Here is a 17,403-nt window from a genome sequence, read left to right on the forward strand (position 1 = left end):
GTCAGGTGAAGGCCTTAGGGATGCTCTCCCTCGTATCTGGTATTCCCTATCCATAAACCAAAGAAGGGGATGATGTTACCTCCAAACATAGTAACTGCAGTTCAGGAGACGTCTATGACAAAGTTAGGAGTAGGAGAAGGGAAATGTCCCAGCAACTGTCAAGGAAGAGAGCCTGTTTCTGATGTTGAAAAAGGAGCAGAGCCAGTGGCCTGCAGCCTCATCAGGGCATGTCTGCAGGGGAAGCAGAGTCATTTCCAGTGCCCAAACCCAAAAGATTTAAGCCACGCCTACTTCTGGCAAAGAAAGCCCGTCACCTTTAAGAATGGCAGCCCACAAGTGCAAGACGGAAAGGCATGAGGGAAGTAATCTGGGCTTTGTCTGACCTCACAGGCTGTCAGACTGTCACCCCAAGTACACAGAAGCGGTGAGGAATTTGACAACAGTATGAGGAGCAGTGCAAACCAATCACATATGTTTCCTATCCAAGTAGCCTTATCATCCCCCATCTCCTACCACCACAGGGTTCCTACACCATAAACACCTTTAGCTGTGGAGAGTGGTGCCTGGGTGGGGGGGCGTTAGGGGGACTCTTCAGGCCGCCTGTGCTTCTGCTTGCCTTCCCCATGTCTTTCCAGGACCTCAGTGGTGGCCAGGACTCTCTGATCTACAACAGGATGTCAGGCCTTCTCTGAGACTGATGGTAATGCCTCGTGTCTGCAGTGATCTGGTTTCCACGAACTGTGAGATAACAGAACCACCAGACAATACTAAGAAATATCCATTTCTCTTTTCCCCCATAACTCAGTGGCCCTAAGTCTTACACAGACACGTAGTGATATGAGGATGGACATGGCTCACTGATGAAGTGGAAAGAGTGGGAAAGACTGCAGAACCAGTAGTGGAGGAGAAAACAGTGCCTCTTGAGTCCTAGCCAAGGCAGTGCTGCAAGTTTTAATCCTGGAAGCACAGGGAGGCACCCTCTGCCCGGAAGTCTAGTGTAGAAGCCAGACTGCATAGGTTCAAAGCCCAGTTCCACCACTTGCAGCCGTACAGGGTCAGGTAAGATACTGAACTCACCACGCATGCGTTTCCTCATCCATAATGGAAGGATTGTTGGACTGTGGAGAGAACTGCACAGGTACTTGATATAAAGCACTTACACCTGTACACGTCCTACAGCAAGCAGGGTCTAAATGCTAGCTCTTATTTTTAGCAGCTCTCTCACTTCTGCTAATATGCCTGTCTCAACTCGGTCTTCCCAACTCTGTAGTTTCTCACAATAAGCAATTCTATAGCCCTTGTCTCAGGCAATGTCTGCTTTATCCCTTAAAAGCCAGCTCTTTTTGATGCTCTCCCTCACTCCTCTTGGAAAAGCTAGTTATTCCTTCCTTTGTAGCAACATAGCATTCTGTACCTGTATTTTGACATGAAGCATTTATTTTAATCATCCGTGTACATGTGCTTCCTTACCAGAGCAAGGACTCTTCAAGGTCAGGGCATGCCTATGATAGGCAAATCAGCCAGTAAGTGAACACATTTCTTAAAGGGTTTTCTTTAGCTTGTGTTGCGTTATCCTTACGCCATCACCAAAGATGAGAAGAAATCAAAGCACAGACCAGAACACAGAAGTGAGCTTCCAGCAGGACCTGCAGAATGGGTGGACCGTCAGCCGAAACAGCAGGAAGACCTATTTTCTCCATCTCATCTGTTTATGAGCCTGATTTGGGTAGGAAAGAATCTTGATAGACATGTTTCAGCTAACTGCTATTACTTCATGGTCATTGTCTAAAATGTTTGGTACCCACCAGTCCCTAAATTGGAGAAGGAGAAAGCAAAAGACCAGAGTAGCCAGGCAAGGAAAATGATAGCAAGGACTGGTTCATGAGAGCCACATGGATGAAAGGGACTTCTGAGGCTGGCATGGGACACCCCGGAGGCTGGTGCTGCTTACATAGACAAGGTCTGGGCATGAAGGTGAAGACCTGGTCAATGTGACAGTCCAAGAGCAGTATGGGTCAGCATTGTTGGGGGCACATGGCATCTGGGGGCTCCCCCAGGCATCTCTCTGCTTCCAGTGAATGGAAGTCTCATTGAAGTCCATGGAACTTGCACCATTGAAATTATATGCAAATTGTGTGTGTAGGTACATTTTTATGGGAAGAGGTTCCACAGATTTAATGGGATTCTGTCTTAGTCTGTTCCAGCTGCTATAATAAAAATGCCATAAACTGGGCAGCTTATAAATAACAGAAATTTATTTCTCACAGTTCTGAAGGGTGAGAAGTCCAAGATCAAGGGGCCAACAAATCTGACATCTGGTAAGTTCCCGATTTCTTGCAGGTGGTGTCTTCTTGCTGTATCCTAACACAGTGAAAGGAACATGGGAGCCCCCCAGGCCCTCTTTTATATGGGCACTAATCAGCACTCATGAGGGCTCCACCCTCGTGACCTAATCCCCACCCAAAGGCGCCACTTCTTAACATCATTGCACTGGGGATTAGGTCTAAATACACGAATTTGAGAGAGACATAAACATTCAGATCATGGTAGATTTTTTAAAAGATTTGTGACTTTAAAAATAATTAATGTGCCTATGAATCACTTGGGGAATCTTATTAAAAGGCAGGTTCTGATTTGTAGGTTAGGGAAGTGCCTGAGATTCTGCATTTTTAAATACACCCATGTGATATCAATGTTGCCGGTCTGCAGTCCACACTTGGAGTAGCAAGGACCAAGTTGCAGTTCTTTTTTTGTTTGAGATAGGGTCTCACTCTGTCACCCAGGCTGGAGTGCTGTGGCGCGATCTCGGCTCACTATAACCTCTGCCTCTCAGGTTCAAGTGATTCTCCTGCCTCAGCCTCCTGAGTAGCTGGGACTACAGACTGCGTCACCATGCCCAGCTAATTTTTGTATTTTTAGTAGAGACAGGGTTTCACCATACTGGTCAGGCTGGTCTTGAACTCCTGACCTCATGATCCACCTGCTCCAGTCTCCCAAAGTGCTGGGATTACAGGGGTAAGCCACCACACCAGGCCCAAGTTGCTGTTCTTATAAACTAAAATCGACAGCTTCTGGATTGCCAAGTCACAGGCACCCATATAATTTAGATGCAAATTGATCTGAATTTTAATACCTGTGGTAACATACACGTCACAAGACAAGCCCAGACAGGTATTACTGGCACTTTCTTAGATTCCTTTGAAGTTTAAGACCAGCTCATTGCTAATACCAAAGAATGAGGAAGGCTGCTTTAGTTCACGGCCTTCCATCCCAGCTGAGAAAAAGACACCTGGAGTCCCAGGTACCTGGGTCCTTCTTGTTTGTTCAGAAGGAAATCCAGCAAAGAAATACTTTTTTCTTGTCTGGCTTTCATCCGTCACCTCTGGGAAACTGTTTAGAAAAGCAAGAATGGTCAATAAACTCATTTTGTTCGTAGAGAATTTGTATGGTGCTGACTATTTATGCATATAAAAGATCAGATTAGGCCTTTACAGGCAGATAGCAGACTCGGAGACTGCTGGCAGCAAGTTCCATTGGCAAACACTGTCAATACAAAGTGCATCTTAACCCTATTGTCCTGGCTCAGCTTTCAGCTGACAATGAAGGCAATGTGACTGAAGAGTTCTAAGGCATTCAGGCTAAGTGAAAAAATCTGTCAGGGGCAGGTAGAACCCAGAGCATCTCACTGCTGAATTCTGCATCAACAGCTCTATCCCCAGTACACAAACTATCATGAAGGCTGCAATCTAAATTGAAGTCTAAAAATAGCACAATAAAATTATTTTCTTCTTTCACTCCACCAGAGAGCAAACAGGCTGACATTAATATCTGCAGGGCACAACCGACTTCTCAGAGTTGATGTAGGGAGAACCATTACACAATCGCCCTTTCTCAGGAACAGACTGACTGTCCCAGAAAATAAGGAAGAGAAAGTAATTACCCTGTTGCTGAAAACCAATAATGGATATTTGATTATGATTATTAAGGGGGGGGGTGAAAGGAGGCAGACCGCTGAGCAGCAACCAACCACTAAGTGAATCAGTATAAGGTTCTGGGAGGGAGATTAATTTTTGTTTTCTTTTCATTTCTCAGCCAGTCATTTGAACGAGACGCCAAACTTTAAGCATGGCCTGCCACATCCTTATCAGTATTCAATGCCACTGCGCTGTGGTCCCATTATCTTCACTGGATACACCAAGTGAAGTGACAGGCTCCTTGCTGTGGGGGATTGTTTTCCTTTGATTCTAAATGTGAAATGGATGAAGGAGGGTAACTGACATGTCAGATTTAGGAAACTCATTTTCAAGGCAGCAGAAAGACATTTTGTAGCAAATATTTACTTCTCTGTTTGTTTCCTACTGATATTGAACATACATGATCTAATCTGAAGGATGCAGGATTTACAATCTCTGTGAACAAAGGGATGTTACAGCTCATTCTGAAGAAAACAACACCATCAATTCCTTCAGCCCCTGGTGAAAACACTACTGTAGCTTGAAGTAACATTTGTCATAAAATAATGAAAGGCACCATGAGGAATATAAGTAGAGACAAGAGTGTGCAATTTCTCTGACTTCATATTGCTCCCTAAAAATCAGTTCCCCTACACTGATTTACGCATCCATTGAATTCCCAATACAATGTCTGCCTCTAAGTACAAATGAACATGGCAGCTTCATCCAAAGATGACCATTCCCAACTTGAGATCCCCAGACAGGAGAAGCTGGGGACAGGGAGGGGTGACTTAGAACATGCTGGATAAGAGGCCTGATGTGTATCACCCTCTCTGTGCCCAGCAGGGTACGAGACACTTTTTATGCATTCTTTCATTCTAGTGTACAATTTCACTGTGAAGCGAGTATTACTATTATGATCTCAACTTTACAGATCAGGACACAGGCTGAAGAGCATCTGGTGTTTGCTCAGAGTTACCTAGCCAGCTGGGTGATGGATCCAAGACTGAATCCCATCCCGATGACAAAACCTATGATCTGATGGCACCAGATTTTCACTCATTTTAGGAGAAAGATTTCAAAGTCTCCTTTTCTACCTGGGAACCACAATCTTCTATTCTACACTGAAACCAAATACAGCACTTACGAATTCATGCGACGAGTCATTTTGGTGTCACATACACAGCAGGAGACCCATAAAGTCACCCTTACCTGATAAGTTTTTGCGGTAGGTCTTGCTCATTTTTGTGAAAATACAGAAACACTTTACTGGAGATGACAGAAACAACAATAGTAGTTGTAAACGGCTAACAGACATAACAGATATTCATTGGTATGTGCCAAACTGAACATTTCCCTGTGCTACTGCTTAAAAACAAAGGTTTCAATTGAAAACTATTTCAAAATTCTGTGTACCCACATGCATACACATAAATATGTCATGACACACTTTCTGACATCTAATCCTTATTATTCTCCTCAGAACTCTAATCTTTAGCCTCTTCAATACTCCTCATCCTACTGCTACCAATGGCAGGAAAATGTTAACTGAGCATGTGCCAGTAATGGTAAGAACATGCTTTTCATACCATTCAATCTGCATAATAGCACACTGAAGAGGGTACTACTTTATTTTTTTATTATTTTTTTTTTTTTTGGTGGGTCAAGGGATGGAGTTTCACTCTTGTTGCTCAGGCTGGAGTTCAATGGCATAATATCCGCTCACTGCAACCTTCACCTTCCAGGTTCAAGCAATTCTCCTACCTCAGCCTCCCAAGTAGCTGGGATTACAGGCATGCACCACCATGCCTGGCTAATATTTTTTGGATTTTTAGTAGAGATGGGGTTTCACCATGTTGGCCAGGCCGGTCTCGAACTTCTGACCTCAGGTGACCCACCTGCCTTGGCCTTCCAAAGTGCTGGGATTACAAGTGTGAGCCACCATGCGCAGCCTACTTTATTTTCTTATACAGACAGAGAAATTGAAATTTAGAGAGATTAAATAATTTGTCCAAGATCATAAAACTAGAAAATATTCAGGAGGCCAGAATTAGGTAATCTGACCCCAAAATCTATGTTCTTGACCTCGTGCTATGCTTTTTCCTCAAACCCCCTTCAGTTCATGTCCTTGTCACCCCCTTACTTGTGTCGGCCCCTAATCTAAATCTCCCTTTCCTCAGCAGTCTTGGCCAGTTTTTCATGCACTCAAATGCTACACTTTCTTGGTACCTTCCCTTGACTTCCCCCTTGGGCAGAACTAGTTCTTCCTCCATATATTATTTCTTTAGCTCTTCATGTATGTCTATAGTAATGTCCTTATCATGTGCCAGCCATGAGACAACAAGCTCCTTAAGGGAAGGCCAGATGCCTTACTCATCCTTGTACCCCTGGTCCCCAGCCTGAGGTCTGGTGCATGGTAAAAGCTCCATACAGAATTTCCTAAAAGCCCATCACTGGTTCCGTGTTTTGTTTTGTACCCCGCCATCCCCTCACCCACTAGAGATGAGGAACATTTTATCAAGATCAAGATTTCTTCTGAGTGACGTCTCTTCAAATCCATAATAATGTTTTTGAACTCTCCCCCTCTTTTCTGTTTTTGTCAAGTGAAGAAGCCTGAAATTCATCAAACTATACTCAAAATATTATTTTCTAATTACCTCAATCATCCAATTTCTCTACTTTCCTTTGAAAGGCGTTGTATTCTCCATATGTTTTATTCTAATTTGTGTTTCCTGGTAAACTTGTACTTTATTTTAAAAGTAACTAAAATTTCTAAATTCATAAAATCTATAAAATAGAGGTGGCTGATTTAATCACAGAAGGACTGACTGCAAAGTTATTTTCAGTATTTATCTTTCCTGATACATATATCTGTCTATTTAAAGATCAGTAATGACTTTATGGAGTCTAGGGGTAGATTTGGAGTTACACTGACAGCTCATGTTTGAATCCTGGCCCCATGCCTCACTAGCATGTGATTGTGAACAAGCAATTTAACCTCTCTAAGCCTCAGTTTTCTTGTCTGCAAAGTGGGAATAATAAAATTATCTATTTCATTGGAGTCAGAAGAAAAAATTAGTTAAAACGTGAAGCACTAACCACAACCAGTACCTAAACGAATACGATCATAACCACGACTGTGAGGGCCTCAGAGATCGAAGCCATTACTACTTCTCTATGCCAGTTTATTGCCTCTCAGTTCCAAATGTACGTTGACTGCTCTGCAAAAATTTAGCTGGTCCCTTTAGTATTTTCTTTGCTAGCTGACACAGTACTAAGTTTTGTCAGTAGAGGGAGCTGTAAAGACCTTGCAGGAGGAAAGCATCTCACCCCCCATCCCCCACCTCCTCCCCCATCCCCCCAACCCCCACCCCTACCCCCACCTCCTCACCTGCTACCTCCCTCTCCTCCACCCCCTCTACTTCCCCCCCACACCCACCCCCACCCCATCACCAGGCCCATATCAGTGTGCTCTCAGCCAGCTCCTGAAACGTAGATGGCTTCTCTAGACCCTGCTCCCACACCATGCACAGACCTCTAGCACCCACAGCTCCTGAAGCACGTGTTATTTCCTCTGCTCCCAGCTCCTGTGATACAGTGGCTTCTCCAGCACTCAGCTTCTACACCCCTTGACTCCTGCAAGCATACAGCTTTCCCCAGAATTCAGCTTCTACCGTCTGTGCAGCTTCCCCAGCATCTGGATGCCAGCATTTCCCAGAAGCCCCTTTTGTAGCAGATTGCCGCTGGTGAAACAACTCCCTATGAATAGCTTTCCTTGGCATCATGGAGGGTGATGACGAACTTTCAGAAAGTTCTTCCAGAAGGCACTTCCAGCAGGTTACACTGCTGCAGCATGACACTGACTTCTTGGCTATCGGGTTTGCCATGGTCATGCCCTCTCTAACCAGGTCTGGGTCTTATCTTGGGGGCAGGAAACCCTGTATCTCAGCCCTACGGGTGGTGGCTGCTTCGTATATCCGCTGCTCTTACACTTTTTAGACTTGTCTTTACTTCCTACTGGGGAATCCCTCATGACTCCAGTTCTCTGTTAAAATTAATAATTATTTGTATTAGACCATCCCTGTTTAAATTACTAGGTGGTTTCCATTTTCTGATCTGCCCCTGACTGAAACACACTTTGCCCTCATCTCCTTGCTCTTACGATGTACCCTCCCACGCCCTCAGCTTTCATGTTGTTCTTCACACACTCCAAGGCTGTTCTTAGTTTTTGAGTATTTGTTTTTTTCTGCCTACAGTGACAGGAAATGTCACCAGATCTTCACATGGCTGACACCTGAGTGTTTCCCCTAAGTCGCTTTCCGGAAGCTCCAATCTAAAGTAGTACTGTACAGTCCCTGCGGCCTCAATCACCAGCTAGCACATAAGCCTATTTTATTTTATTTGTAGCACCATGACTATCTGAGTTATCTTGTTCTTTTATCTGCCACCCTCCCTAATTAAATGTAAGCTTCAGGGGAGCAAAGATGGTGTTTTATGTTTATTGGTACCAGAGCTCCAGGGAATAGAATAGTCGCCAAATTTAAAAGCACTTAAATAGTTATGTAAAGATGAAAAGAAATAAAGGAAGGAAGGAATGGAGGAAAAGATGGAAGAAAAGAAAGAGGGAAGGAGAAAGGTAAGGAGGAAGGCAGAGAGGTAGGGAGGGAGGAATTCACTATATCATCCCCCTCCCATTCTAATGTATTTCCCAGCCCTAATGCTGCTGATTTAATCAATACTTTGCATTGCCCATTCTCACAATCACCGATGCTTAAAATCCTGGAATCACTACTCTGTTATTTCCCATACTCAGTCACCAAGACTCATTAATTAAAGAAAAAATTGGCCTTACTTCTCCTCTCTCTTCTCTAGTAATGTCATCATTCTGGTCAGCTTTCCACGGAATCATGACTTTATTATCATAATAGGTTCCTTTCTGCTCCCTCTTATTTCACGTTCCTTTTCCTTTTTAATCTACTCTTAATAGTGTTGCCAACCATCTTTCTAACATACTGCTTTTCATCAAGACCTTCCCCACTTCTCTTCATACCAGTTGTTACTTGTTTCATCACACTGAAATATATTTGTCTACCTTCTAACACTCTCCTATGTCACCAAAGGCCACCTAACAACCTTCACTGACCATCAAACCACAATAACCCTTTCTGTCTGGTCAGACTGGTTCTCCCAGTCCCATGAACGAGCCATGCCATCCTTGTTCTGGGGCCTTCACTCATAAGCATCTCTCTCCCTCCTACTATTCTGGATAGGGACAGTTTAAACTCTACCCCACAGAACCTTCATGGACAACCACAGGCTTACTGGTCAGCTCCTCTTAATTCCTATAATCCAAAAAAAACTCTGGAATTATTTTTCATTAACGTATGTTTTCTTTTCTTCATCTTACCAAAAGAAATCTGTAAGCTCCATCATTCTCTGTGGCTTCGAGTAGAACGCTGAACAAGCAGCGGAAAATGATAAATGAGAAACCATTGTTAGCCCCCAGCTAAGGATCAGTATAAGCTCTAAAACCCAGAGGATCTGTGTGGTGGTTACCTAAGATTCTGTTCTAGTAGAGCAGTCTATGACAGTCATCTGTCCAAAGTCACAGTTTCCCTCATTATTCACTTATTAAATCTGCTATAATATATTTTACATGCCACTGGTATAGACAACCGATTTTAGAATGAAACAACAATGAAAATTTTTCATAAAGATTTTTGTTCTTTTAAACAGCCTCAGGCCAGGCACAGTGGCTCATACCTGTAATCCCATCACTTTGGGAGGCTGAGGGAGAAGGATCACTTTAGCTCAGGAGCTCAAGACCAGTCTCAGCAACATCACAAGACCCCATCTCTACAAAAAATTTTAAAATTAGCCAGATATGGTGGTGTGTGTTCGTGGTCCTAGACTCGGAGGCTAAGGTAAGAGAATTAATTGAGCCCAAGAGGCTGAGGCTGCAGTGAGCTGTGATTGTGCCACTGCACTCTCACCTGAGTGACAGAGCAAGACCCTATCTCAAAAAGTTAACTTAATTTAAAAGGGGATTCTCCCTTCTATCTTCATCTTTTGTACTTTGGATATTTTTCTTCTCTTGAAATTGTTGAGCAAAAGGCTTCCTTTGGGTTGGGAAGATCTCCATCTTTCCTCACACTTCCACCCCTCAAGAAAAGGACCCCAGGAAAGTAAGAACAAGATATCTTTTAGCTCAATGGTGTCAGTCCCCATCAGTTCAAAGCTTCAGGGCTCTTGAGCAAAGAGAAATTAATGTTTTAAACTATCATATAACAAAAAGTTAGAAACCAACCAAATGCCCTTCAATGAAATATGGTAAGCAAGTTCTAGTATGTGCACTTATTGGAACATCAATTACTATTAAAACCACGTTTATAATTATCATATAGTAACATAGAAAAATATTTTTTTGGGAAAACCATCTGGCTGAAAACAACAACAACAACAGTATTTCCAAAATCAGGGCATACAATTAATTATGACTGTTGTTCGTTTTGGGGGATCTTGAGGTGGTATACTGGAACTATAACGAGTAAAACATTAATATCATCACAATATGAGTCAAAAACAGACTCCTGAAAAATCTAAACTCTAAAGAGGATTCTGGTTTCCATTTTTGCAGGACTGACCCTTTTGTGATAGAATGACTGATAGGTCTACATTAAGAAAATAAATAATGGTCTATTTCCCAAGCCTAGAGAGTTTTACTTTCAAAAGTTGTGGTACCAGATGCAGAATAATGTGCTTAGTCTCACACCTTTTGCCTAACTGGGGATTATGAATATATATGGCTAAATTATTAAAAAGCAGTAGAAGGATAAAAATTGAATAAAAATGGTTTTCTATAGGTGGAAGGTAGAAGAGAGAATAAAATTAAGTTTGGAGACAGAATAAAAGTCATACTTCTCTGAATACATCTTGTTTTATACACTTGACTTTGAACCATAAGGTTAGTGCTACATATGCTTAAAAATAGCAACCACTAACTAGAAAGCAAAATAAAACTAATAAGCCTATCTGTGCATTGAGCTAACTATGCATTGAGTTGGCGGTTTAACTACACTAAGGGGAATTAATTAAAATGATTTTAAAACTCTGCGATTTAACTGTACATCTCTAGTAGAATTTATCTTCAGAACAAAAGAAACTGTAGTTAAATCTTAAGCTGTTTTTAGTTATATTATTAATAACATCACTATTTATATGTATCTACATATTATAGTATACTCCTAATATAGTGTTACATGTGTATTTGCATTAGGATATTTTATATATATATATATCAGTATACTATTACATATAGAGAGGATGTATTAGTTCATATATAGAGAGAAATATGTACATACATATGCTTAGCTATATATATATAAGTATATATAAGTCATTATACTGAGGATATTTGGAACCAAAATTTTCAGGGTAAGAGAACATAAATACAAATACAATATAACGGAAATTAAGTAAAACCATGTAATATTAACTTTGAATTGAGAATAACAGTACAAACTTGTGATCTCAGTTCTTTTGGTAAACAATTTTCTAGATTCATCTAATGATAAGGCCAAGTAGCTCTGAGCATCTATAGCAGTGATCCCCACCTTTTTGGCAATGGGGACTGGTTTCATAAAAGGCAATTTTTCCACAGATCAAGGGGGGTAGGGATGGTTTCAGGGTGATTCAAACGCATTACATTTATTGTGCATTTTATTTCTATTATTATATTATAATATTTAATAAAACAATTATACAACTCACCATAATACAGAATCCGTGGGGGCCCTGAACTCGTTTTCCTGCAACCAGATGGTCCCATCAGGGGGTGATGGGAGACAGTGACAGATTCTCATAAGGAGCAAACAACCTGGATCGCCGGCATGTGCAGTTTACAATAGGGTTCAGGCTCCTATGAGAATCTAATGCCACCGCTGATCTGACAGGAGGCGGAGCTCAGCCAGTAATGTGAGTAATGGGGATTGGCTGCAAATACAGAGGAAGCTTCGCTTATTCACCTGCCGTTCACCTCCTGCCGTGCAGCCCGATTCTTAACAGGCCGCGGACTGGTACTGGTCCATGGCCCGGGGGTTGGAGACCCCTGATCTACAGGACTTAGAGTATGGTCTCTAAATACCATTTCCTACTAAAAGAAACAAGGGCTTTTTTGGAGTAAACACTGATTTGATATTTGGGACAGTAAATATACAAGATGAGTGTGAAACATTTTGTTACATCAGAAAACAATGAAGTTTCTAGGTTAATGTCAAAAGAGTCTGTAGCCAATCTGAAGGGGCTCTCATTGACCAAAAATGGGGCAATTTGAAAAAGAAAAACTTCTGCAAATAACTGAAATATCATGAATATATAAAACCATGACTTCCTACTAATGCACATATATTCATACACAAACACTTTTCCATCCTTGTAGGATGCTAGAAAACCCAGTTATTATTGTGGAAATGGATGCATTATGAGAAAGAATTAGACATTTCTCCTGTCTTTCTTTCATAAATTGTACCTCACGATAATGAAATAAAGGAAAGTTTTTTTTATAGAAGAATTCTAGCTAAAAATGAAAACTGAATGACAGAATCAGATTATGACTATTTTGTAACCCCCCCCCCCATGAAGTAATGAATCTAAGCCATAATCACCAATGTAGGTAAAAAGCTGATGGGGAATTTGATACAAGAAGGATGGAGTGCTCAACACCTCAACTCAGCAACCAACCTTAACATCACAGGAGGGAGACAACAGACATTATTGGCTTCCTTGTGTGGTACAATAGAAAGTCACGACACTATTGATGAAGCATTCTTGTCCATAAAATCAAATTCTTGGCCATAAATATGGCCAAGTCTCAAGACCTAACTACCAGTTTATGGAAAATACATGAAAAAAAAACACACATGTGAATGACCACTGGAACACATTTGCCAAATTCTGTAGAACAACCTAGTTCTCTCAACAACAAAGAAGGAAGTAAAGGAAAAGGAGAGGGAACCAACAGATTAAAAGAGACCTAAGACACATTTCTCAATTTGAATAAACCACTTGCTACAACAAAATTATGAGACAATTAGGCAAAACTGAAACACTGACTAAATAGCTGATGATATTAAAGAATTCTTATTAATGTTTTTAGGTGTGATAATGGTATTGCAGTTATTTTTTAAGTCTTTATCTTCTTGGAAGCATGCACTGACATATTTATGGATTAAATAAAATGTCTGAGATTTGTTTCAAAATATTCCTGTTGGTGCTAGGGTGGGGGTGGTAGATTCATGGCTCCCCAAATATGTCCATGTTCTAATCCCGATAACCTGTGAATTTTATCTTACATGCCAAAGAGGATGTTGCAGATGTGACTAAGTTAAAGATCTTGAGATGGGGAGATGATCCTGGATTATCTGGTGGATCTGATGTAATCACAAGGTTATTATAAGAGGGAAGCAGAAGAGTGAGAATCAGTGTCAGAGGAGACAGTGATGTAATGAGGAAGCAGAGACTGGATTGAGGCACTTTGAAGATGGAGGAAGGGGCCACAAGCCAAGGAGTGCAGGTGGCCACTAGGAGATGACAAAGGCAAGCAAATGGATTCTCCCCTGGAGCCTTCAGAGAGAACCAGCCCTGTGGACACCTTGACTTTATCCAGTGAACTTGATTATGGATTTCTGGTTTCCACAACTAAAAGAGAATAGCTTTGTGTTGTTTCAAGTCACAAAGTTTGTGACAATTTGTTACAGCAGCAAAAGAAAACTAATAAGGTGGGAAAGTAGGTGGGTGGATAGCTGAAACTAGTTTGCCCATGTATTGAAATTTGTTGAATTTTTAAGGTGCATACATGGGGCTCATTATAATTTCTCTAGTTTTGTACATGTTTGGAAATTTCCACAGTAATCATTTTTTTAAGTCTTGCTAAAGGAACTCCTGTTGGACTTTTGGCAAGGTGCTGAATCTCTCTGAGTCCCAGTTGCCTTATATATTCTTGTTAATAATAGCGCTCACCCCTCATTGGGTTGTTAGGAGGCATACAGGACATAATCCCTTTAAAGTATCTAGCAGATTATCCAATGCATAGATCTCTTGATGAAGGTTAGTTATTGCTATTATCACTGCCTGTCATTTTCAGACATTTCCAACAAACATTTGACAAATGTCTGAATCAGTCTCTCTACCATGATCATTGCAATCCTCTAAAATGTATTTGTGCCATAAGTATTAAATATTCCATTTTTAAAAGCTCTTGCTTCTGCTTGATTGTTCTGATGGTTTCCCCAGATAGTGAACAACTTTAGCGCCAAAGGTATGGAGTTAAGCCCAATACGGAGGTTACAAAAGAAATCTCTATCCTAGGAAAGTAACTGGCTGGCCTCTCAGGTTCCAAAGAATCCATAGTCTTTTTCCCCAGGATGAGTGTCTGTGCTCCTTGTTTGTTCTCCAACATGCAACTAAGAATCAGAATTCTTATTATTCTATTTAAACTGGAAAGAGATCTTCCTTTTTCTGTCCCAAAGTGACATCATCCTCTGAAGCAGCCACAAGAAAGGTCACCCTGGCTTCTTCAGGAACACATTAGCAGTGACTGTTCTGTGCCCCATTCCTTCACAGAAGCACTGCATTTTCTGCTCACTGGTGGCAACAGAAACCCTAGAGGGGCTTAAAGTGAGATTCACAGCTGACACCCAGAGGCTATGAAATAATCAGCATTTTCACAAACATCCCTTTTCCTGTATACTGTCTCAAGTTAACGTTAGGCCCTGGAGTCATGCTGGAGCTGGAGATGGGATTCACAGACCCATTAATGAACACTTTGCACCAAAATAGTTAGGTCCTTTGCTCCTGGCACCTGTCCTGGTGAGAAAGGGAAGCACAGCTGCCCACTGCCTGGCCTCACCTCCTGCCTCAGAAGTCAGAGAACTTAGGAAGAAAGTGCAGTGAGCCATGTAGATGCTTGATAAGTAAACGAATGAGCATAGGCTAAAATATTTCATTTTTTATTTGAATAAATGTGTGCAGTACAATGGCAATTTTGTTACATGCATAGATTGCCTAGTGGTTAAGTCAGGGCTTTAGGGTACCCATCACCCAAATTATGTACATTGTACCCACAAGTAATTTTTCATCATCGACCCCCTGTCACTCTCTCACTCTCTCACCTTTCCAAGTCTCCATTGTCTATCATTTCTCTCTCTACGTCCACGTGAACACATTTTTTAACACCCACTTATGCGTGACAACACACGATATTTGATGTTCTGTGTCTGGCTTGTTTTACTTCAGATAATGACTTCCAATTCTACCCATGTTGCTGCAAATGACAAGATCTCATTCTTTTTATGCATTTGTATTTTATGCATTTCATGTATTCCATTGTGCATATATGCCAAATTCTCTTTATACAATCACCCACTGATTCCATATCTTTGCTGTTGGAAATAGTGCTGTGATAAACATACAAGTACAGGCTTTTGATACATTGATGTCTTTTCCTTTGGGTAGATTTCCAGTAGTGGGATTGCTGGATCAAATGGAGGTTCTATTTTCAGTTCTTTGAGAAATCCCCATACTGTTTTCCAAAGAGGTTGTACTAATTTAAATTTCCACTGACAGTGTATAAGAGCCTCCTTTTCTCCACATCTTCATCAAAATCTGGTATTTTTTGTCTTTTAGATAATAGCCATTCTGACTGGGGTACAACAATATCTCATTGTGGTTTTAATGTGCATTTCTCTGATGATTAGTAATGTTGAGCATTTTTTCATATATCTGTTGGCCATGTGTATGTCTTCTTTTGCAAAATGCCTTCTCATATTAAAACAATTCTTTGTTGTTGTTGTTTGTTGTTGTTGTTTTGTTTTGTTTTGAGATGGAGTCTCTCTCTGTTGCCAGGCCTGGAGTGCGGTGGCGTAATCTCAGCTCACTGCAACCTCTGCCTCCCAGGTTCAAGCAATCCTCCTGTCTCAGCCTCCCGAGTAGCTGCGACTACAGGCATGTGTCACCACGCCCAGCTAATTCTTTGTACTTTTAGTGGAGACGGGGTTTCACCATGTTAGCCAGGATGGTCTTGATCTCTTGACCTCATGATCAAGGCCTCCCAAAGTGCTGGGATTGCAGGCGTGAGCCACCACACCCAGCCTAAACTATTTCTTAAATTCCTCCATGGGCTTTTGAATTTCTTGAAGAAAATTACTATATAGATTGGTATTATTGATTCCTTTTATTACAATACTAAGCTAGACTTAAAGAAACTGGCATAAAAAGCACTGGTTAGGAAATCATAAAGTTGACCAAATTAAGTGTGGCTATAAGTATTTAAATTCACGCTTCCACCCTCCTGGTAATTATCTCCAGGTTTTTCTAGGGATTCTTGCTATGGAAGTTAAGCAAATGGAAGCATCCACTAAAGTGCAGATAAACCAACTTTCTCCCTTAAAATCTATGTGAAAAGATCTGGCTATGAGAATCTATAGGAAAAGATGTGGTTATCTGATGAAACCACATCTCTTGCCAGATTTTTACTAGGCTTATTTTCACATTTTTTGAGGATCTGCACATAAGGCTTATATTTATTTTCCTGACTTAAGAAAAAAGACCAGTAAAATGGTCCAATTAAGAAATAATGTTAATTTTTAAAGGTTGTTGAGTTTATTTTAAATGATAATCATGTTCGGCATCTTTGTTATTGTTGTTGTTTTCAGTCAAGCTCAGACTCTGAGGTGATCCTGAGCTAAACATCCAAAGAGAGACTCACACCTCCCACTCTTGAGACCACAGAAAGGCCAGCCCTGCACCCGCGCACGCTGCCCTTCCCATTCTGGTCCCAGACACCCCAATCATGCTTCTCTCCTGCGGCTTTGACTCACTTGACCCTGCTTAGTGTATGAGCTTTGGAGATGGTGACTTGATGAGTATGGCTGCAAGAAATACCATGTTGCAAACATAAATATGTACCCCTGTAAGAATAAAAAAAAATCCCCACCAACTCAGAACCACAGAAACAGCCATAGCTCTTCAGAGAAAATGACATTAGTTTGGAGTTGGAGTGAGGAGGGTCCTCCGTGTCGTAACTTGCCTGCCAATGCTTAAACAGCTGACTTTTCTAGCTTTTCACTTTTGAGCCCTGAAAACAGAGCACTATCTAGGGGGTCTTGTTGCTATTATTATTAACACGACGATTTATTTAAAAATGATGGCCCACTCCCAATTAGAATGTTACAATCTTTGTTTGTAAAATTAAAAAAAATATGATAGCTCCACTGTTTGGGCCATGGGGAGGGAAATTATAGGCCTAGGAAAAAATGCATGTGATCACACAGTGAATACAGATCTGAATGCAGGACTGCCATGGACAAGACGAAACAACTGACGCTTTGGGGGGTTGTTGATGATGTTTATCAACCACATTGTCGAAGATGCTTGCTTATGTTTTGAAACCAGA

At 41.2% G+C, this 17,403-nt stretch overlaps 1 protein-coding gene across 3 annotated transcripts in view; it reads right to left on the reverse strand.

The window, feature by feature from the left end:
- The window catches only part of DISC1 (DISC1 scaffold protein), a 401,778-nt gene that overhangs the window by 45,718 nt on the left and 338,657 nt on the right, over positions 1 to 17,403 (reverse strand). The gene's annotated exons all lie outside the window — the stretch shown is intronic.

This window comes from Macaca fascicularis, chromosome 1 (assembly GCF_037993035.2).
Source record: "Macaca fascicularis isolate 582-1 chromosome 1, T2T-MFA8v1.1".
NCBI classification, from domain to species: Eukaryota; Metazoa; Chordata; class Mammalia; order Primates; family Cercopithecidae; genus Macaca; species Macaca fascicularis.